Below are 22,888 nucleotides of genomic sequence, written 5' to 3' on the forward strand. Positions count from 1 at the left end.
TAGGTAAGTTTAGGCAATATAAATTCTCATAAAAGAAAGTTGTGAGGAGATGGACTAAAGAAAGCAAGAAGACATGGAGAAATGGATTGCATTCCTGTCCACAACCGTGGCAATCTCCCTGTTGTTGACAAGATTACTATTTAGATCACCGGCGAAAAACACAATGAAATGGCCAAAAGGGCCCACAAAATTGCCGATAATCGGAAATATGCACCAGCTATCCATTGGTGGATATTTGATCCATGTCACATTGGCCAAACTAGCCCGAATCCATGGCAAAGTGATGACAATTTGGTTAGGAAGCTGGTGGCCAATGATCATAGTAAGCAATATCGATCTCGCTTGGGAAGTGCTAGTCAACAAATCGAGCAACTATGCTGCTCGTAGCGTGCCATTCACCAATAAACTTTTCACTGCAAATGGGAACACAATTGCTTCCTCCAACGCTGGCAATCACTAGCTGGCACTCCGGCGAGGCCTTCAGAACAACCCTCTCGGCCCTCTCAACATCTCATCCCAACCCCAGTTGCAAGAAAGCGACATACGCCTCATAATCCGGAACATGAAAGAGGAAGCCGACCAGAATTCCGGCGTTGTCAAGCCGTTTCGTCATATAAGGCTAATGACGATCCGACTACTGAGTCGCCTTTGTTTTGGATCCGATTTCAAAGATGAATTGTTCTTGGTTGGGATGGATAAAGCAGTGGAAGATGCTATCAGATTAAGCAGCCATGGTCATGTCGTGGATGCATTTCCGTTTGCTCGGCACATCCCTTTTCTCAACCGAACCTTCAAACAGGTCATCAAAGTGAAGCTAAACATTGAAAAATTGATATGCCCACACCTCTCCTCGCCACCTCCGAATTCCTACCTGCACTTCCTCCTGTCACAAAACTTTCCGGAACAAGTCACGATCTTCAGCTTGTTCGAAATGTTCCTTCTTGGAGTGAATAGTAAGGGTTCCACTACTCTATGGGCACTTGCATTCCTAATTCACAATCCTCAAATTCAAGACAAGCTCTACAAAGAGATTACAAATATAAACAACGAAAGTGGCAACCACGAGAGGGTGGTAAGGATTGAAGAGATGAGTAAGTTGCACTATCTACAAGCCGGGGTGAAGGAGACAATGAGGATGAAACCGATAGCGCCATTGGTTGTGCCTCACATGGTGGCGAAGGAGACCAAGTTGATGGGAGAGACGGTGGGGGTCGGCACGGAAGTGATGGTGAACATTTACGCAGTGCACCATGACCCCAAGTTGTGGGAGAAGCCCTACCGTTTTTGGCCAGAGAGGTTTTGGGGCAATGGTGGAGAAAGTAAGGGAGGGTTCGAGAAAGGGTTTCTTCCCTTTGGAGGAGGGATGTGAGTTTGTGCGGGAATGGAGTTGGCTAAGATTCAAGTTCCCTTTGCCGTTGCTAATTTGGTCAATGCTTTTAGCTGGTCAAGTGCTGTTGACGGTCAACTGCCAGATCTGACTGAGGAGCTAAACTTTGTTGTGGTGATGAAGACCCCTCTTGGAGCCCGCATCTTGTCTCGTAACATTTAAAAATTGTTATGCCCCACCCCCATAGTAACCTGATGAGGGGTCTTTCAGTTTGTAAATAGTTTGTGGTGCCGGACTTTTGGGGTTGATTGGCTGGTGTTTTGAGAGGGGGTTAGTGTTTTCTGGTTTCTTGGGATCTGAGGTTGTTGTGGGAAGGGTTGTGGAAGGAGGATGTTAGAATTTCTGTTTGGTCTATTCAGATCTCGTTCTCTTAGCTTTAATTGATTTTTTTTTATTTTTTGGATGGTAGGGGAATATCTGAGTGTGTTGAAGGACCTTGGTCCTTCGCTGCATGAGGGATTTAGCCCTTTGTGAATGTGTAATCATCACCGAATCTCTTAGAGTCCTTGTATTTTTGTTATTTGTTTAGAGTTGGATAGCCATTAGGTAGAGGTTGAGTTTATCTAGAACTAGTTTTTTTTATCTAGATTCGTATAGAAGAGTTTTTTTTAGGAGAAACTAGAGTTTGATTTTATCTAAACTTGGTTGAAGTTATCCAACCGAGCTAGCAGAGTTGATGTATATAATAAAGTACTTGCGAATAAAAATATTAGAGTGATTCTTTAACGTTTAAAATTTTTGTTGGATCTGACATTTCTCTTTTGCAAATAATTTCTCTCTTCTAGGTTCACATTTGATATCAGAGCGAGGTGTTCGGTCTGAATATTGGTTTGTTCTTGGATTTGCTTCGAGGGGATATCGAGGCGGAAATACGGATTTGTTCTTTGGTTGCTTCAAGGTGATATCGAGGTTGAAGAAGAGATGGCGGACAGTGTTGGCATGTTGGCGGGAGTTGAAAATCTCAACAATACCAATTACATCTATTAGAAGTTGTGCTTGGAGTCATATCTTCGAGGCCAGGATCTATGGGAGATAGTGAATGACAATGACAACGAGGCACCAGAAGAGGAAGTGGATATGCTGCGGAAGTGGAAGATCCGTGCCAAAAAAGCGTTGTACGTATTGAAGGCGTCAATACAGAAGGAGTTGACTGAGCATATTAGAGATGCGAAAACTCTGAAAGAAGCGTGGGAGGCATTCTCATCTCTCTTTCCACGGGCGACCGATGCACGGTTGCAGTTCTTGGAGAATGAGATCGGTTCATTAACACAAGGTAATTTATCAATCTCTGATTATTTTTTAAAGCTAAAAACTTATGTAATGAGATGTCTCAATTAGATGAGAAGTCTAAGATTAGTGAAAGCCGGATGCGGAGTATGATGATCCGTGGCCAGAGGCCCGAGTTTAGTGGATTTATCACCGTTATACGTGGTTGGCCAATGCAACCATCTCTCCTGGAGCTGAAGAATCTCTTCATTAACCAAGAGAAAGTGAGGAAGTGCTTGCGGTGAATAGCAAGCGAAAGTGACAAAAAATAAGAAGCCGAAGGATGGCTATAGGAAAGGTTCCCCAAAATAAACATGTCAGATGCTATGACGGTACCCCAAAAGCTCTAAAAGCCAATTAATTACGAAAAGACAAGCTACATTTGTGCAATTATTAAAACATGGGAGTTGCTAAGGCATTTCGCATAGCATCTGTTGCATGAGATCAGCCACATAGTCCCAGATTTTTCCTCATTCATTTAATTCATCTGAGGTGGGTGCTCTCTCATGCGACAAAAACTCCACGAAATGCCCTTTGTGATGGAAGCTAGCAAATCCCTTAAAATATGGTAGTGTCAATATCAATAGCCAAACCCTCCAAAACTACCATGTTGTTGGTCCACACTGCTTACGTACGTTATCCTCGTAAAAATCCCCTTTGATTGATACGCCCTAACGTCTTTTTTTTTTCCTTCTCTATAAAAACCAACCTAAGCAATCCTCCAGGGACATCAAATGGACGGTTTGGGTCATCCTATGGTGTAGTATTTACCGTCCATTTTGAAAATTAGGGCGTGAATTCATACATAGAAAACACTGTTTTGGAAAAACATTGTTTTAGAAAAAATTGCAGGTCAACCCGTGGGTCGACCCGACCCACCCGCACTGGATACGGGTCACCGGCTGCTGACCCGTAGGAATGTGGGTCATTTTGACCCGCAACCTGCATGACCCGCGGGTCAACCCGACCTGACCCACCCGTTTGTCAGGTTTACATGCTGGGCTACTTTATTCTCACATCTTCCATTTTCCAAGTGTTATCATCTACCTTCCCACGATTGGCACCTGTAGTGCCACATCCTTGAATCAGTCCAACTAGATGGTATTTTGATAATTCGGTCCCACTCCACCGATTGACTTTAAAAATATGCATGCTCTGATGGGAAAATCTTCAATAGCTGCCCATCCTCCTATGCTTCATTATATCCACGTTGCTCTTCACGTCCATCAAATGCCAGCGTGGCAGATAGTTTCGTTGACCAAGTCCAAATGAACTGATAGTCAACAACTCGGTCTTTCTCTGACCGAGTTGTTGAGAGAAAGATATTCTAATTGGAGGAAACTTCTCAAAAGCTTAAATCCTTGCTACTTATCTCCAAAAGCCCAAAGTAATCTAAAGTCCTTTTTTATAATGACACCCCATACAAGTTTTATAAACTTAAGCTCAGTTTGATGATGGCACTCTATACACGGTTTTTAAATTTTATTCCCATTTTTTTATAAGGACACCCATTTAGAAAAAAAAAAAAAAAAAAAAACTTCCCAGTGGTAGGGCTGGGTTTTTCAGCCCATGATGAGCACATATAGTGCCACATCCATGAATCAGTCCAATCAGATGGTGTCTTGATAATTCGGTCGTCTTGATAATTTGGTCCAACTCGATCGATTAGAATTAAAGATAAACATGCTCTGATGGGAAAATCTTCAATAACCGCCCATCCTTTTAGGCTCCAGTATATGCACGTTGCTCTACACGTCCATCAAATGCTAGCATGGCATATAGTTTTGTTGACCAAGTCCAAATGAACCGATATTCAACAACTCAGTCTTTTATGACCGACTAAACCCAAAAATGGGTGTAAACACTACAAGAGAGGAAATCAAGAAGGGGTTGTTGAAATGGTGGTAAGGAAATGATTTGGAAATCGATCAAGTGTTGGATCAATTGAGGTGTGCCTATTGTAATCTTTACTTCTTGATAAGTGAAATATGTATCTGGATCTCCCCTGGATATAGAACTTTATGTCAGATCACGTAAATTGAATGTGTGTTCTTTGTGGGTTACTATTGTGTGCTTGTTTTACCCTGCTCTTTATTTCGGGTTTTGGTCGACCCTTTGTCCGTCAATTTTCTAAAAGATGCAATTATTTGACGATTCAAATCAACTTTTTTTTATTAAAACCGTTTTTATAAATAATTAATATCATATTTTTTTTCAATATAAACTTCTTCCACAATTATTTTAGTTTAATCTGATTATTTAGGGTTTCAACCTAAATAGATAAAATCCCCACCTTTAACGGTTTGACGGCTTCTGTGAGAATGGTTCACTGCCTGAGGATAAATTCACCCCCTTTTTCTCTGCCTTTAAAACTTAATGGATAATGTTAAAGGGAAGGGGGGATTTTATCTGTCAGAAGGGGGGGGGGGGCGCGGGGAATATCACTTCCCTTTTTTCCAAATAAAAGTTAATGAAGGCTCCGCCTTTCGAAAACAAGGAAGAGTCCACCAATCCTTGAGTACAATCAATCTTGAAATTATAAAAGTTCACGAAGGTCCCTTTTTTCTTCCTGGGATCACCCATCTATAGTCTTAAAGTATAGTCATAAATACACTAAAGTGGGGCTTACATAGGGAAGAAAAGGGGGACAAAAATATGACGTCAAGGAACCCTATGTACGTCCAAAAGTACCGCATCCTTGGTCCCCCTGTTCACATAATCCTCCCACCAAAGGAACAGGTTGTCCTTACAAAAAATTCAAAGGGCCAACTAAGCAGTCCCCAAGTGCCAACTAAGCGGTGTCATCCTACGCCAAAGCATTCTCTACTTATAAATACCCCTCATTACCCCACTCCAATACCTCGCTCTCCAACATAAGAATACCTCACTCTCTCCAACATAAGAAAGAAAGCAATGAGGAAAGCAAAAGGCAAAGCAAAATCAACCACCAAAAGGCTCAAAAGATCAGAATCTTCAGAAACACAAGGGGAAACATCAAACTCCCCCTTTCCAATCTCCAGTGAGCGTGAAGCAGAGATCATGTTATCTGCCTTCACCCGGGTCATCTCCGGTGGCGATAATGCCGGAAGTTCTACTAGTCTTTTGCCATTTTCCGGCATACCCGAGACTTGTGAACAATGTGGTATAAATGGTTGCTTAGGGTGCCATCTTTTCAATCCCCAAGGGGAAAATAAGAAGAAGTATCAGGGCGTTCGACAGAGGCCGTGGGGCAAATGGGCTGCCGAGATTAGAGACCCCCGAAGAGCGGTACAAGTCTGGTTGGGCACATTTGACACCGCATAAGATGCCGCTAGGGCTTATGACAATGCCGCGAATGAATTCCATGGGCCACGTGCAAAGCTCAATTTTCCTTTCCCTGAAAACCCACCACAAGAATTGTTTAATCAGACATTGCCTAATGAACATCCAAATCTTGAAGTATCTTTTCCTTTTCAAATCGACTTTCCGGTGCCAGAACCAGTGGCGCTGCACTTGTAATACTTGAAAGCCAGATAGAAAATGAGTTTCCTGAGATAGATGAATTTGAGGATTGAGGATTGGATGAGAATGGAAGTGGAAGAATTTCTTATATTCACTGCTACTGCTGCTACTACTACTACTGATACTACTGCAACTACATAGTACTGGAATGGGCTTTCCACCTCCATGACAGAGTTTCCATTTTTAAATTTCTCAACGGTCCATAACCCTCCATGACAAGTTATTTATTTATTTATTTTAGCCTGCATGAGAACTATTTCACTCACGGGGATATATTTTCATTCATTGTATATTTGATTGAATCAATAAAATTCTTAGACTTTGGATTATTTTTTAAAGTTTCACTGCATTTCTGAAGAGAAAAAGACTGCATGCGGATAAAGATTGCAAAATATGTTTTGACTTCAACTTTCTGTTTTTGGGTTCGATTAAGCTATATATAATTTCTTCATCATTTGGTTATAAGAAATGTAGAAATCGGATCCGTCGATTTTATACAACAATCTTAAGAACCATAATATTTGGGTTTCCTAAGATATGGATTTCTCCAACAGTCCTAAGAATCGTAATATTTGGGCTTCTTAAGATATGGATATTTTCCAACAATCTTAAGAATCGTAATATTTGAGCTTCTTAAGATTTGGATATTTTCCAACAAGTACTGGAATGGTCTTTCCACCTCCATGACAGAGTTTCCATTTTTAAATTTCTTAATGGTCCATCATTCTCCAAGGCTTAAAAGTTAACGATTTCTGTTAAAGGTGGGGGGGGGGGGGGGGGGAGAATATCCATTAGAGGGGGGAGAAACATCACCGCCCTTTATTTATTTATTTTAGCCTGCATGAGAACTGTTTCACTTTTGGGAACATATTTTCATTCATTATATATTCGATTGAATTAATAGAGAAATTATATGATGCCAAGTCCCATGAAGGTGGTACTTCAAAAGTACCACCCTTGATATTTGATCCAACAGAAGCCTCTTAAAAAGTGGGCAGCTGTTGGATCAAATATCAAAGGGGTACCTTTTTTACAGTACTTGACGGTCCGGCACCATATAAAAACTCGAATCAATAAAATTCTTGACTTTGGATTATTTCTGAATGTTGCAATGCCCGCGTTTCTGAATATATACGTAAAGAGAATAAAGTTTTTTTTTTTTGGATCCTTGAATATGAAACCTTTGATTTAATTTATATGGGCCACACCTAAAATCAATAAGAAATTGAGGTTGAGTTTGGGTCAGGGAGCCGTATTGACCCCTCAAATTAAAATAAACGGTTCCGATCAAACAAAGTTGAGGGCCCACTTGTTGAATAAATGGATGGAAGAAATATCTCATGGAACACTATTCAGCTAGTTAACGCTAGTACCTTCGTGGTTGGCCTGTAAGTTATATAAAATAAATTTTGGTAAATTTTATCAGCACAGCCATGCTTGTACCTTCGTGGTTGGTGATGCAGGTGCATCTCGCACGATCACGAAGATCAACGATCAAGATCATCAGAACATTAATCAGATCGTCCAAGACGCCACGGCGTCTAAATCAACGGCCCACGTTGATCGCTAGTGTTTGATTTATTAGAACTTTTTTTATTTTATTGGGACGAATTTTAGTAGGAGTAGTAGTCCAAAAGTAGCTTGGATTTTGGATACTTCTAGATATTTTAGGAGAGTTAGAGAAATGTTAGGAATTTAGAGATAAATTAGGGGTTTTAGGATTTGGATGAATTGGAGAGATTTTAGAAGTTTTCTTTTGTGTTTCCTAGTTTAAGTTAAAGTAGGAATTGGTTGCAAAAGTTGGAGGTAAGTGTAGTTTGATATAGAGATCTTTTAGGATTGGTTTAGAGAATTTTTAGGAGTTAATTGAGTTTTAGTAAAAGTAGACGCTTTTTTCATAATTTTGGTTGATTTAGGATTTATTTCTATACCAAAAGTCTATAAATAGACTTCCATGTAAATGAATTTTACATCTTTTTATTGGAATAAAAATTTGGTTGCCGTTTTTTGTTGCCTCTTGTTGCTTTTTCGAGAACGTACACAAGAGTTATCTGCTGCTCTTTTGACCCTCCATAATAGAGCCATACTGCTCTTCTCTTTCCTAAATTTAGCCACGTATTATTACCCGATCTCCACCTCTACTATTCCCGCAAAACCAATTCTAAAATCAGCCCATTGATTTCACTATCCGCTCATGCGTTATGTGGTATCAGAGCATCAATCCGTTGTGGGACCCTGCGTTATTTGGTATCAGAGCAATCCGCCGCATCGACTCTGCATTATTTGGTATCAGAGCATATGGCGGAAGCTCATAGATTGGAAGGGTATTCGGCTATGGATGGATTAATAGGATTTTCGGTAGTTGGGTTTCAAGAATTTAAGAGGGTTATTCTCAGGTTGATTGGTTTACAATATGGAGGGGTTTTTTTGTGAAAAAACTAAAGGTTAAGGCTGAAATTAAGGATGAACGAGGTGGCTGAAACAAGAGGGAATTGGCTGGCTTCAATGGCTATGGGTAGGTGGTGGTTGTGTTGGGTTAAAGGATTTCCAATCGGATGAAACTATGAAGGATAAAAACAAGAGCAGCAGATGGCTCTTTTGGGGTGAGATTTCACACGCAACAAAGGCAACAATCTTAATCGGCAACAGAAATTCAATTCAATAAGATATCTCAAAAACAATTTAGATTGGGAAAAAAAAATCAGTTTGAATCCCCTAAATCAATGAAAATCGGTAAAAGACCCAATTATTTGCTAATTCGAATCTACTTTTGCAGATTTGCGGGTCGTCTGGTCAGAGGCCTCTGCTGAGGTCGACTCCAATTTTAAGTGGAAAAAAGACAAACCGACTTTTATAAAAGTTAATGAAGGTTTTGCTTTGTGGAAACACGACCAGCCGCCAATCCCAGAGTATTTTCTTCCTTGGTTCATGCATGTGTAGTCTACAAGTGTAGTCATATAAATTCTCAATAATTAAATACACTAAAGTGGGGCTTACTTAGGGAATAAAAGGGGTACAAATATATGACTTTGATAAACCCAATATAACGTCCAAAACCACCATGTGCTTGTTCCTCACTGCTTACATCAGCTGTAAAAGGGTTCATACCACAGATGGGGTTCATACCACAGCCGATTTTTTTATAAAAGTTAATGAAAGGTTCATACCACTAATGGTCGACTCAAACTAGGAAATGATATTTTACACATGTTTTTGATAATCAAGCCACAGAATATGAGTATTTTTATCAAACAATGTGTAAAATGATTGTAAAATATCACTTCCAATTAGGGTTGCAACTTGGGTCGGGCTTTACCTGACCTGAAAATAGCATAGGTCGGGTTTAGAAATCATGAGTCTTGGGTAGGGTCTGGTTTTAGTTTAAAAACCCAGCTCAATTTTGGGTAGGGCCGGGTTTAAAGAAAAAACCCCGAAACCAGACCCAACTTATGTATGCGTACTATGACATTTTTAATTATCTCTTGAATAACATAGGAAATTACTTTTCAATATATTGATATAATTGTTTTCATTGAGGCGATCATGTTTTGTGATGTGGGAACATAGTTTCCTTCTTAATTTATACACTTAGATTACATAAATTCAGAGATTTTTGGTGTGAATATTTGTTTTTTTTCTACAACACGTCAACGTGAAAAAAACCCGACCCGAGATATTTCTCGGGTAGGATAGGGTTCTTCAAAACCCGACCCGCCCGACCCGAGTTGCACCCCTACTTCCAATGCACCGACCCGAGTTGCACCCCTACTTCCAATGCACCTTAAGTGCATAGCAAAACCCTCAAAATAGGAAAATTTTCCTTTTTTTATATTCTCCGTTTCGTGATTCTGTCAACAAACAGCGAAATTAATGCAATTGACAAAACCCTCAAAATAGGAAAATTTTCCTTTTCTTATATTCTCCGTTTCGTGATTCTGTCAACAAACAGCGAAATTAATGCAATTGACTCTCTCTCTCTCTCTCATCCTCACTTACCCACTCACCTGCCAAAAGTCTGGATATGGTTTGTGGCCGTATGAATTTTTCAAAAGAAAATTGAAACCCATTTTCATGGGATGATTCAAATCGTTCATTGACCAAAATATAAATAAGTTATTTCCCAAAAATCATTTTCATAGTATGATCCTAACCCTCTGATCAACAAAGGAACAACCTCTATAGCTTAGGATCATCAAATGGACATGAGTTTTTGGGCACAACCTATCTACATCGTGGCCAAACAAATGAATGGTTTGGATCAACCCGTGAAGTGGGATGTACAGTCCTTTTTGTAAATGGTGGACTATACGGTCAGCCACGCACCATATAAAAACTCATGACTGGTATAGGTAATTATGAGATTGTCAAAACTGATGACGGAAACACTTCATAGGTTGATTCAAAGAGTTCATTTGTTGGGCCACAGTGTAAATAGGTTGCACCCAATCAGGAGCGAAATCCGGGATTAGTTGGGCCACAATATGAATAGGTTGATCCAAACTGTAGTACTTTTCACAAAGGACTAGGTCCCACTTCATAGGATGATCCAAAGTGTTCATTCGATAGGCCGCAATGTAAATAGGCTTAGGCTGCATCTTGTTTATTGAAATCTCTATAAAAATGTGGGCCACAACATACAACAACAGCCATTCTTTTCCCCCACTAGACCAAATTCCAGGCTCCACCAGGACTAAAGGGGTTTATACTTTATACGACAAATGCAACGTGCATAAAGTGCATGGCCGCGTAGGAAAACAGTGCAATGTTGGCAGTCCATGTAAGCACCCCGTACATACAAATACTCTCATTGCCCCCACTCTCCAACATGTCTCCCCAAAATTAAAAACAGAGAGAGTGATGGAGGAAGCAAAAGGCAAAGCAAAATCAACCTCCAAAAGATCAGAATCTTCACAGCCACACGGAGAGACATCAAACTCCCTCTTCCCAATCTCCAGCGAGCGCGAGGCCGAGATCCCGGGTTATCTCCGGCACCGACAATGGCGGAAGTTCTTCTAGTCTTTTGCAATTTTCAGGCAGAGCTGAGACTTGCTAATATTGTGGTATCGACGGTTGCTTGGGTTGCCAATTATTCACATAAAATAAGAAGAAGTATCGGGGAGTCTGACAGAGGCCGTGGGGTAAATCGGCTGCCGAGATTAGGGACCCCCCGTAGAGCGGTTCGAGTCTGGTTAGGCACATTTGACACTGTGGAAGATGCCGCTAGGGCTTATGACAATGCGGCGATCGAATTCTGTGGGCCCTGTGAGAAGCTCAATTTTCCTTTCCCTGAAAACCCACCACAAGAACAGTATAATCAAGAACAACAACAACAACAAGAACAACAGTCATTGCCTTATGAACATCCTAATCTTGAAGTATTACAGGCACCAGTAATACTTGAAAGCCAGCTAGAGAATGAGTTTCCTGGGATAGAGGAATTTGAGGATTGGATGGGAATGGAAGTGGAGGAATTGCCTATATTCACTTCAACTTCTACTACTAGTGTAACTACAACTACTAGTTCTAGTTATAGTACTGTTGGAAATTTTAAAGGTTTGTAAATGACAAAATTGCTTTTTGCCTTGTCTTTAAAATTTAGAGGGAAAGATTCAAAATTTTGTTTCCCTCTTATTTCAAAAGCTAGTGACTTTTGGGTGCTTTTTTGGGTTAAATGAAAATATTCTTTTTAATGCCCAAAACGGTTTTCATCTTACCCCATTAATTGTTAAACGGTTGTGATAATAACACTCATTAAAGTAGCAAAACCATTTCATCTCCAACGGTCACATCCTGAAACTGATTCTTAGGGCAAAACCCCTCCCTCCGCCTCCACCATCCTTCCCTCACTGTGTGAATGTTTTCTCTCCCTACCCTCGCCCCTGATTTGACATAGAGACCCTCCCTATGCTTGCAACCGAACCCCCCATTGTGGGGGTTCTTCCCCCATCTGCCCCATCAGATGACCCCACACTCCCTCGCCCCACCATTCTACCTATTCCCCCTCCCCCAATTGTTTTCCAGAGAGAGAACCCCCCCCCCCCACCAAATCGTTTGCAGCTTCTGTTACAAGGAGATTATTTCTCCCCAAACTCTGTTTGGGTGTGAAAGCTCCTGGAAAAACTCCCACCGGAGAACCAGCTATCAACTTCACTGGGGACGACATTCTAAAAGGATCGGCACCCTTCTGTTTGGCCTTGATCGCAAAATGCTCCTATGGGAAACCCCCATTCGCTCTGCTCAGAGAATCTCTGAAGAAGAAACACTCCCTCTCAGAGGATCCTATAATAACCTCTCTTGATCAACGCCATCTCCTAATCTGCTTAGGATCCGACACGGATTTCATGGCTGTATGGCTCTCTGTCAGCATCAAGATTCAGGGTCTTCTACTTAGATTCCTAAGATGGACCCCTGATTTCTCTCCAGGAGAAGAACCCCCCATCGCCCTTGTCTGGATTTCGCTCCATGGCACCCCCCTATTCTGCTACAATGACGATTTTCTAGTCTCCGTTGGAGGTCTTGTTGGTAGAGTGTTAAAAATTGATGGATATACATATACTGGCTCTAGAACAGAAGCAGCCAGACTCTGCGTAGAAATCCGAATTAACGCGCCCCTTCCGGAATGGCTTTGGCTAGGATTCCCTGGGCAAAAAGGCAAATGGGAGAAGGTAATCTATGAAAGAATCCCACACTACTGTAGTTGTTGTCTCAAATTTGGCCACTTACAACCTAACTGTAAGCTCCAACCCCCTAAAATCCAAGACCCATATGCTAAGCCTTCCTCCCCAACTGAGGGGTTGGCAGCTGCTGTGCCCCCTGAAAATTCCCTTCATCCAGACTTGAATAGAGCCACCAAATCTTGGGTGGAATTGGCTTTTCATAAACAAACTCCAGGAGTGCATGCTGCCCCACTTGACCCAATCAACCTTGAAGATGTTCACCCACTATCGGGAGGATCTCCGACCGAAGTAGGCGCCTTCGAACTTGTATCAGTAGGAACTCCAAACCTTATCTCCCCTGCTGAATCACCTAGTATGCAACCAGATAGTCAGGTAGCCCTTGACCCAGTCATTACCCAAAATCTGCCACATCTCCAACCGTCAATAACCCAATTGACGCCCTCGACCTTACCACCTCCCTCCCCCCTCTCTATCCCTCTGTTCTCCCCCGATGGTCTATCCCTCGTTGTGGACTTAACCTGCCTGCCCCTGCTAGAACCCATTACTCCCCCCACTACCATCCTCTGCTCATTCAACTGAGCCTCCCCACCATTTACCTCTCTCAAGAAATCAACCAAGCGGCTTCCCCACCCCACATCCCCTGATGGCCTTGCCCTCATCGGAGCCCGCCCCTCTAGCCATCGAAAGGTCAGCTCATTATGATTCATCACCAGTAGACTTTCACCCTTCCTCTATCACTACTTCCTCTAACCTCTCAATAAGTGAGGATTTTTTTTAGGCTAGAACCTCAACACTCTCAGAGCTGGTTAAATTAGACAACTCTCGATTAGCCAATCTGACTGGCAGAGACCTTTCTAACCCTCCTCCTTTAGCTCCCTCTCCACTCCATGGCCCCTCAGCACATTCCCCAATATCCCCCTCACCTCACCTCCTTACTCTTTCGCCATCCTCCTCACCCCCCCCCCCTGCCATCCTCCTACCCAATGCACAATCCCACCGATCATCTTCTGCCTGATCAACCCCCAGCCCAAGAATTCTCTTTCCAGCACCCAAATGATCCCATTCTCCAAAAACTCTCACCCCAGCTCCCGATTAAACCCAGCTCCCAACCAAAGAAAAGAGGAAGCGATCTGGGAGGACCCGGAAAATTGTCCCATGATTAACGGTCTTATCTGGAATATTAGGAGGGGCAAAAATAGGCCTTCCAGGAGAAGGCTGAAAGCTTTATCCAAGCTTCACAAGCTCAATTTCATTGTTCTTTTAGAGCCATTCTTAAATGAACTAGAGGTTCATAAAGCTGCAGAGCTGCTACACTTCACCAACTATATGACAAACCTCAACGAATCATCCAAAATTTGGATTCTATGGGATGGCTCCCTCTCAATGAGTCGGGTTTCTTCTAATAACCAAGCGCTGTCAGTAGAGATTGCTCACTTGCAATCTGGTTCAGAAGCCTTTATGACCCTTAAGTATGCCAGTTGTTCCATCATAGAAAGGAGAGATCTATGAAGTTACCTCTGGGACTGCAGCCAATCCTTTTCTAAAGCTTGGGCTGTCGGAGGGACTTCAATGCCCTGTTATCTCCTGATCAGAAATTAGGAGGAAGGCCTCCAGATCCCGCTCCATGCCGAGAGTTCCAATCAGCCATAGATGGCGCAGGCCTCATTGATGCTGGGTTCATTGGTAGCAAATTCACTAGGTATGGCATCAGTAGGAATGGCCAGATATCTTGGACCAGATTAGACAGGGTTCTCACAAACTCTCAGTGGCTAAGCTCAATCCCCTCCACCTCCATCACCCATCTCTCCCGCACCTGCTCAGATCATTGTCCCCTCCTTTTAAACATCCATCCCACCTTAACCCCCCAAATAAAACCATTCAAATTCCAAGCTATGTGGTCAAAACACCCCCAATTTCAATCCATTGTGAAGTCTGCCTGGTCTATTGAAGCCACTGGTAATCCTCTTGAGATCATTTCTGCCAAACTGAAAAACACAAAAAATGTACTGAAAACCTGGAATAGAGAGATATTGGCAATGTTTTCCAAAATGTCAGATCCAATGAAGACATGGTTCTCAAAGCCGAGTTGGACCACCAAACTAACCCAAATGCCACCACATCGGAAAGTCTATCAGAAGCCATAGGCAGGTTGAATGAAACCATTCTCCATGAGGAAATTTTCCTTAGACAGAAAACCAAGGAGAAGTGGTTAAAAGAAGGAGACAGAAACAATTAATACTTCCATGCTGCAATGCACCATCAAAGGAACCTGGGAGGGGTCACCAAAATAAGACATAACGGGAACTGGATCACAGACAAGGGCATGATCAAAGACTTGGCTTCCACCTACTTTGAAAAAGCATTAGCTGAGGAGGGGAAAAGGACTCACCACGGCCTTCTAAATCTCATCCCTAAGTTGATTTCTCCTGCAGACAATCAGATGCTTCTAGCAGCCCCATCGGAGGAGGAAATCAAAAAAGCCATATTCAGCAGCCCACTGGAAAGCGTCCCTGGGCCAAATGGGTTTGGAGGTATCTTCTACTCTTCTTGTTGGGACTTGATCAAATCTGACCTCCTTCTGGCTGCAACTGCCTTCTTCGAAGGTGGTAACCTTTCCAGGCACTACCAGTGGCGCCGGCACCAGTAATACTTGAAAGCCAGACAGAAAATAAGTTTCCTGAGAGAGATGAATTTGAGGATTGGATGAGAACGGAAGTGGACGAATTTCTTATATTCACTACTACTACTACTTTTACTACTGCAACTACAACTACTAGTTGTAGTACTAGAATGGGCTTTCCACCTCCATGACAGAGCTTCCATTTTTTAATTTCTCAAAGGTCCATCACCCTCCATGACAAATTATTTACTTGTTTATTTTAGACTGCATGCAGATAAAGATTCCAAACTCTTACGCTATGCGCGTAGTCTTGGACTTTAGTGCAAAGTACGAACGAATCTTGAAAAATGAGGTAGAAAGACCTTTTTGCCCTTTCTGACACCAGTGTCTCTGTATCAATAAGAAATTTCGGTTGTGATTGGGTCATGGATCTCGTTGTGACCCCACAAATTAAAATAGAAGAAACAAAGTCCGAAAACCCACTTTATTGAACGAATGGAAGCCGGAAATATCTCAAGACTACTCAGATAGATATTGCGTGTACTTTCGTGGTCGTGTAAAGGTTATATAAATTATTTTTTGGTCCACGGTGTAATTATATGGTTTAAAACTTATAGTCCCTTGCTAGAACTACTGTACGGCCTCCACCATAGGATGATCCAAACCGTCCATTTGATGGGCCATAAATAGGTTGTTCCAATAAAAATATTTCCAAAAGATTATCATAGCCCTTCGATCTATAGAGGAAATGCATATTATGTAAACCTCCATATGACAGGGTTGAAATTATCATGCGTAAATATATTTTTAGCCTCCATGCGTAAAAAAAAAACTCCGGCAAACAGAGCAGGCTCAAAAGGTCAGAAGCTTCACAAACACAAGGAGAGACATCAAGCACTCCTTTTCCGCTCTCAGGTGAGCAAGAGCCGGAGATCATGGTATCCGCCTTCACCCACGTCATCTCCGGCCGTGACATCACCAAAAACACCCCATTCCAATTCCACGTCATATCCGCCTTCACCCACGTAATCTTTACTTCTTGATAAGTGAAATATGTATCTGGATCTCCCCTGGATATAGGACTTTATGTCAGAACACGTAAATCGAATATGTGTTCTTTGTGGGTTACTATTGTGTGCTTGTTTTACCCTGCTCTTGATTTCGGGTTTTGGTCGGACCTTTGTCCGTCAATTTCCTAAAAGATGCAATTATTTGCCGATTCAAATCAACTTTTTCTGATTAAAACCGTTTTCATAAATAATTAAAATCATATTTTTTTCAATATAAACTTCCACAATTATTTTAGTTTAATCTGATTATTTAGGGTTTAAACCTAAATGGATAAAATCCCCACCTTCAATGGTTTGACGGCTTCTGTGAGAATGGTTCACTGCTTGAGGATAAATTCACCCCCTTTTTCTCTACCTTTAAAACTTAATAGATAAAGTTAAAGGGGGGAATTTTATCTGTCAGAAGGGGGGCGCGGGGAATATCACTTCCCTATTTTTCCAAATAAAAGTTAATGAAGGCTCTGCCTTTCGAAGACAAGGACCAATCCACCAATCCTTGAGTAGAATCAACCTTGAAATTATAAAAGTTCACCAAGGTCACCTTTTTCTTCGTGGGATCACCCATCTCTAGTCTTAAAGTGTAGTCATAAATACAGTAAAGTGGGGCTTACCCAAGGAAGAAGAGGGGGACAAAAATATGACGTCAAGGACCACGTCCTTGGTCCCCCTGTTCACATAATCCTCCCACCAAAGGAACAGGTTACTAAGACAAAAAATTCAAAGGGCCGACCAAGCAGTCCCCAAGTGCCAACTAAGCGGTGTAAGACCAAAAATTCAAAGGGCCGACTAAGCAATCCCCAAGTGCCAACTAAGCGGTGTCATCCTACGCCGAAGCACTCTCTACTTATAAATACCCCTCATTACCCCACTCCAATACCTCACTCTCCAACATAAGAATACCTCACTCTCTCCAACATAAGAAAAAGAAAGAGAGCAATGAGGAAAGCAAAAGGCAAAGCAAAATCAACCACCAAAAGGCTCAAAAGATCAGAATCTTCAGAAACACAAGGGGAAACATCAAACTCCCCCTTTCCTATCTCCAGCGAGCGTGAAGGAGACATCATGGTATCTGCCTTCACCCGGGTAATCTCCGGTGGAGATAATGCCGGAAGTTCTACTAGTCTTTTGCCATTTTCCAGCATAGCCGAGACTTGTGAACAATGTGGTATAAATGGTTGCTTGGGGTGCCATCTTTTCACAGCCCAAGCGGAAAATAAGAAGAAGTATCGGGGCGTTCGACAGAGGCCGTGGGGCAAATGGGCTGCCGAGATTAGAGACCCCCGAAGAGCGGTACGAGTTTGGTTGGGCACATTTGACACCGCAGAAGATGCCGCTAGGGCTTATGACAATGCCGCGATTGAATTCCGTGGGCCACGTGCAAAGCTCAATTTTCCTTTCCCTGAAAACCCACCACAAGAATTGTATAATCAGACATTGCCTAATGAACATCCAAATCTTGAAGTATCTTTTCCTTTTCAGATCGACTTTCCGGTGCCAAAACCAGTGGCGCCGGCACCGGTAATACTTGATAGCCAGATAAAAAATGAGTTTCCTGAGATAGATGAATTTGAGGATTGAGGATTGGATGAGAATGGAAGTGGACGAATTTCTTATATTCACTGCTACTGCTGCTGCTACTACTACTGATATACTGCAACTACATAGTACTGAAATGGGCTTTCCACCTCCATGAGACCATGACAGAGCTTCCATTTTTAAATTTCTTAACAGTTCATCACCCTCCATGACAAGTTATTTATTTATTTATTTATTTTAGCCTGCATGAGAACTGTTTCACTTATGGGAATATATTTTCATTCATTATATATTTGATTGAATTAATAAAATTCTTAGACTTTGGATTATTTTTTAAAGTTTCACTGCATTTCTGAAGAGATTGCAAAATATTACACTGTGCGGTTAGTTTCGGACTTTAGTGCAAAGTAAGCACTAATCTTAAAAACAGTGGAGGTAGAAAGACCGACACCATAAGAGACCGGCCTCAATAATTGTCCTTGTATCAATAAGAAATTTACGTTGTGATTGGGTCATGGATCCTGTAGTGACCCCACAAATTTAAATAAGTCCAAAGGCCCACTTATTGAATGAATGGAAGACGGAAATATCTCAAAACTATTTAGAAGGGAAATGATATATCCGCCCCTTTTGCTCACCAGGAACACCCCCTGTCAGTGTATCAATGACTAAAGAGGGGCTGTTGTACATATTTCAGAAGAATTTAATGCTCCTGATTGCCACAAACACTGATAGGGGGTGTTCGTGGTAATCAAAAGGGGCGGATATACCACTTTCCATTCAGAAACATAATGCGTGTAATTATATGATTTAAGCCCTATGGTCCCCTACTAGAACTACTGTACGGCCTGCACCATAGGATGATCCAAACCGTCCATTTTGATGGGCCATAATACAAATAGGTTCTTTCCAAAAATTTATTTCCACAGGATGATCATAGCCCTTCGATCTATAGAGGAAATGCATATTATGGAAACCTCTATATGGCAGGGTTGAAATTATCATGCGTAAATATTTTTTTGGGCACAACCTATTTATGTTATGGCCAATCGAATGGACGGTTTGGATCATCCAATGGTGCATGGTTGGAGTCACAGCTCGCTTCTTCTCTACTCTTTTCTTTGTTTCAAGTCAAGATTCTAGATGAAGTCAACAAAGTATAGGAAGAAAATTAACTTTCTGAAGAAACAGGGGATTTTTTTCGAATGAAAGGAACCTAAGAATCTGGATCATGGGTGTGATCCCTCTCCTTAGTTTTACCCGAAATACATGAACGATCTAACCATGCTAAGAGATTCAAAACATAAAAAATGAAAGCAAAATCACCATCCTAGACTATTCCAACCATAGATCAAAAAGAGAGAAAGAAGACATACTATACCCTCATGATCAAGAAGGAGCACAAAAATCTTGCTTGTCGATCAAGCCCAGAGCGTCCCCTCTTGCTTTTTGCTTACACATTTTCTCCAAGAACCACCCTTTGTCTTCATCATCAAGAGACCCTTTCCTGGCTTTTGATTGGTCCACGTATATCCTATCATGTCATTGAGAGATCCTTTTCTGGTTTTTACGGTCCACATATATCCCAACCTTATCATGTCCAGAATAAATAGGGGATATAAAATCTCATAAATAAGATCTTCTTTCTTTTAGACTTTAACCTTGGTTTCCTCGAGTTCTCCTTTCCCATGTTAAAATTAACAAGCTCCTCAACCCCACCCCACATAGGACGCTTAAAAAATGAGTTTTATCTCTTAGCTTTTTAAACCGACCACCAAATAGTTAAGTTCTTCAACAATGTAAATTAAGAATTTACATTGTTTTATCGGTTTGGCCGACAAACCGATTTGTTAGATCTTTACAAGATCACTCAAAATATCCTTATGTGATCCTGTCGAGACACTCGTCGTATCATCGTGGCACTTCCGTTGGGGAGAACCACAACACACAGTGAGCTCTCGCAGCAACGAGATAAGTGAAAATGAACCTAGCACTAGGAATTCCATCATTGTTGGACATAATAGAATTCCAAACCTGATTATTCATTTGCAACTTCCTTATACCACCCAAAACAACAATTTAAGGAGATTACATATTTAAAGTTGGCCATAAAATAACACATACACAAAATTACATAAGAGCAATGACATTCCGTTGGGCCGATCAAAACCCTTACGCAATTTTCAAGATTGCAAACTAGCTCTCACTGTGTACATACATATGTAAGCTTCTCAATTTGTGCCTCACGTCCAATTGGGATCCTTTGGAAACTTTGTTGCGTGAATCCAAAAAATCATTTACATATACGCACAAAAATCTTTTATGTGAATAATGAGCATGCATAAACTGTAGTTGGATTCACAAGGGAAACTAGGGGTGGACATGGTTCCGGTTTTAACCGAAGAACCGAACCGAACCGGCAGCTTCGGTTCGGTTCGGTTCGGTTCTGCGAAATGATGGTTCGGTTCTGGTTCCCAGAACTGGGAACCGATGGATTTCGGTTCGGTTCTGGGTCTGGGGACCGGGAACCGAGAACCGAACCGAACCGGCACTTCATTATATCATTTTGTAATATTAACAAAAAGGGGGGTGTTGATATCATTTTTTAGGCTAAGAATTTGTTAATTCTTTAACAAAAAAAGGGGTTGTTGATATCAATTTTGACTGAGGCTAATATCATTCAAAAGGAATTAAGTTAGACAAATGAAAACCCTAGATTTGCTTTTTTGCAAAACCCATCCCTTTCCTGTTTCGACTTTCTGCTGCGCCTCCATCGGTCCACCGGCACCCACCTCCGTCCGTCCGTCCGACCGGCGTGGTGAAGACGAAAAAGAAGAAGAAGAAGAAGAAGAGGAAGGTATGTGTCGTTTTTATTCATGCCCTATTTGTTTTCTTCATCTTTTCAATTCCCTCCCATGTAGCTAGAGAGAGAGAGAGAGAGAGAGAGATGTTAGGGATAGAGGAAGACTATCGGGGGAGAGAGAGGCGCGTTGGAATCAGAATACCACCTCTTAGGTGGGTTACGTTCCGCCAAAAATTACCCCTTTATTTTCGCCCAGTATCTCTCATCCCACGGAAAAATTTGAACCAAAAGTCGGAATTGGCAGAAACGGAATGTGGTACTGTTTCTGCTTCCCAATTCCGGCCATCCAAATGTTCCCTAAGTCTTTGAAAAGTAAGTCTGTTTTTTACAGGATGAATTTTTAAATAGTTTGTGTTAATTACTTTAAAAAGTAAGAAGGTTTTATCATTTTCCCACAAATAAATCAACATCAGTTATGGTAATCGTAATTATCCATATATAGGCGCAATCATAATTATTAATTCATAGAGAGCCATTGGCAAACCAGTCATTATTACTTTATTAGTATCAGCATTTGGAGCTTTGTTGAGTACCTACATCTTAGACGTATGCACAGTGGCATGGTTGTGATATTCAGGTAATGCGGGTGGATTATGCATAGTAGTACCCCGCTATATTGTGGTTCTATGGAACATACTGTATGTAATAGGATACATCTGTCTTAGTGGTATAGATCTATATGATATGACTCTCTTTGGTTGGCCTTGTGCCTCAGAAAATAGGTATACCCCCTTGATAAAGACTGGTTTCACGCCTTCACCCATATGATGAAAATAATTTGAATTAATTAGAAAGGAGTTATACTTTTTATGTAATTATTTAGAGAGAAGTTGGCAAAAGATTACCAAATTTACTGTTCCATTGTCATGCAAATTTCCTACCATGTTCTGTTTGCACAGTCCTGAAAAGGATGTAGAGAATCAAAGCTACTTTTTTTTGGCATGGGTACAGCCCTTAGAATTTAAAATTGGACTGTTGACACAAGTAGTATACTCTTTTGACGTGTGTAAGCAGCAATCAAATAATTGCTTGGACTACTATGGAGGCCCTGTTCGTGTTTGATTTTTGCAGCTGTTTGTGGACCACAAAGGCATAAACCGATTAATGGACTCCAAATTAAACGTAATTTGGAGTCCAATAATCAGTTTTGGGGCAACACTCAGTTGCAAAAATCTGAAACAAACAGGGCCTTTTGGAATATGAGACATCTCTATTTTCATCAATCTGAAACAAACAGGGCCTTTTGCAAACCCTTTTGCATCTAATCTAAAAGGGTTTTGTGTTGAGGTCACACCATTATTAATCCTAGTTTAGGGTTTTATAAGTGATGCTTGCAGAAAAAAATGTGCACATATTGGTAAATTGATCATACACCGACTGTGTAGCATTGTATGTACTATGTAGTACCCAACTACCCATGTATGGGATATTAATTTTTTTATTGTTTTTATTTCTTATTAGATGTCAAGTATGGGAGACACCTACAATCCTAATGCCGAAGTTGGTGGAGGTTCAAATCCTACTGAGGAAGTCAGCTCTCAATCTACAAAGGTATGCCCCACTAAAAAAAAGGCTATTATATCTGAGGTGTGGGTGCACTTTACTAAAGTCCTGAATATGGAAGAGGGGAAACCTGAAAAGGCAATATGTAATTATTGCAAAAGTGCTTATACATATAGTAGTAGTTATGGGACTAGTACATTATGGAAGCATTTTAGAAATTGTCCTAAGTATCCCAATTTTCAAGACAAGAGGCAAAAGCTTCTTTCCTCATATCAATCAGTGTCACAAGAGGGAGGAGATAGTAGTCTTGTTGCATGGAAATTCGATCAAGAATTGTGTAGAGAGGCACTCACTAGGATGATCATAATTGATGAATTACCTTTTAGGTTTGTGGAACGAGAGGGTTTCCGGTATTTTTGTAGTGTCATGCAACCTAGATTTAAGTTAGTTGGCCGTCGAACAGTG

At 41.3% G+C, this 22,888-nt stretch overlaps 1 long non-coding RNA gene and 2 pseudogenes across 2 annotated transcripts; 2 read left to right on the forward strand and 1 right to left on the reverse strand.

The window, feature by feature from the left end:
• The first annotated feature begins 73 nt into the window (after positions 1–73).
• Positions 74–460, forward strand: LOC143890919 (cheilanthifoline synthase pseudogene; annotated as a pseudogene).
• Positions 461–562: 102 nt separating this feature from the next.
• On the forward strand, positions 563–1,369 carry LOC143890920 (piperic acid synthase CYP719A37 pseudogene; annotated as a pseudogene).
• A 9,360-nt stretch (positions 1,370–10,729) lies between these two features.
• On the reverse strand, positions 10,730–19,667 carry LOC143889654 (uncharacterized). 2 transcript variants are annotated; one of them, XR_013254899.1, is made up of 2 exons: positions 19,434–19,667; positions 10,730–11,440 (listed from the first exon to the last, which is right to left on the reverse strand). It is a non-coding gene; the product is annotated as an uncharacterized LOC143889654 (long non-coding RNA). The 2 variants fall into 2 exon arrangements; XR_013254898.1 differs by lacking the exon at positions 10,730–11,440 and adding an exon at positions 17,034–17,920.
• Positions 19,668–22,888: the final 3,221 nt, after the last annotated feature.

Source organism: Tasmannia lanceolata, unplaced genomic scaffold (genome assembly GCF_043159265.1).
Source record: "Tasmannia lanceolata isolate RefF3 unplaced genomic scaffold, GAP_Taslan_0.1 ptg000013l, whole genome shotgun sequence".
NCBI lineage: Eukaryota > Viridiplantae > Streptophyta > Magnoliopsida > Canellales > Winteraceae > Tasmannia > Tasmannia lanceolata.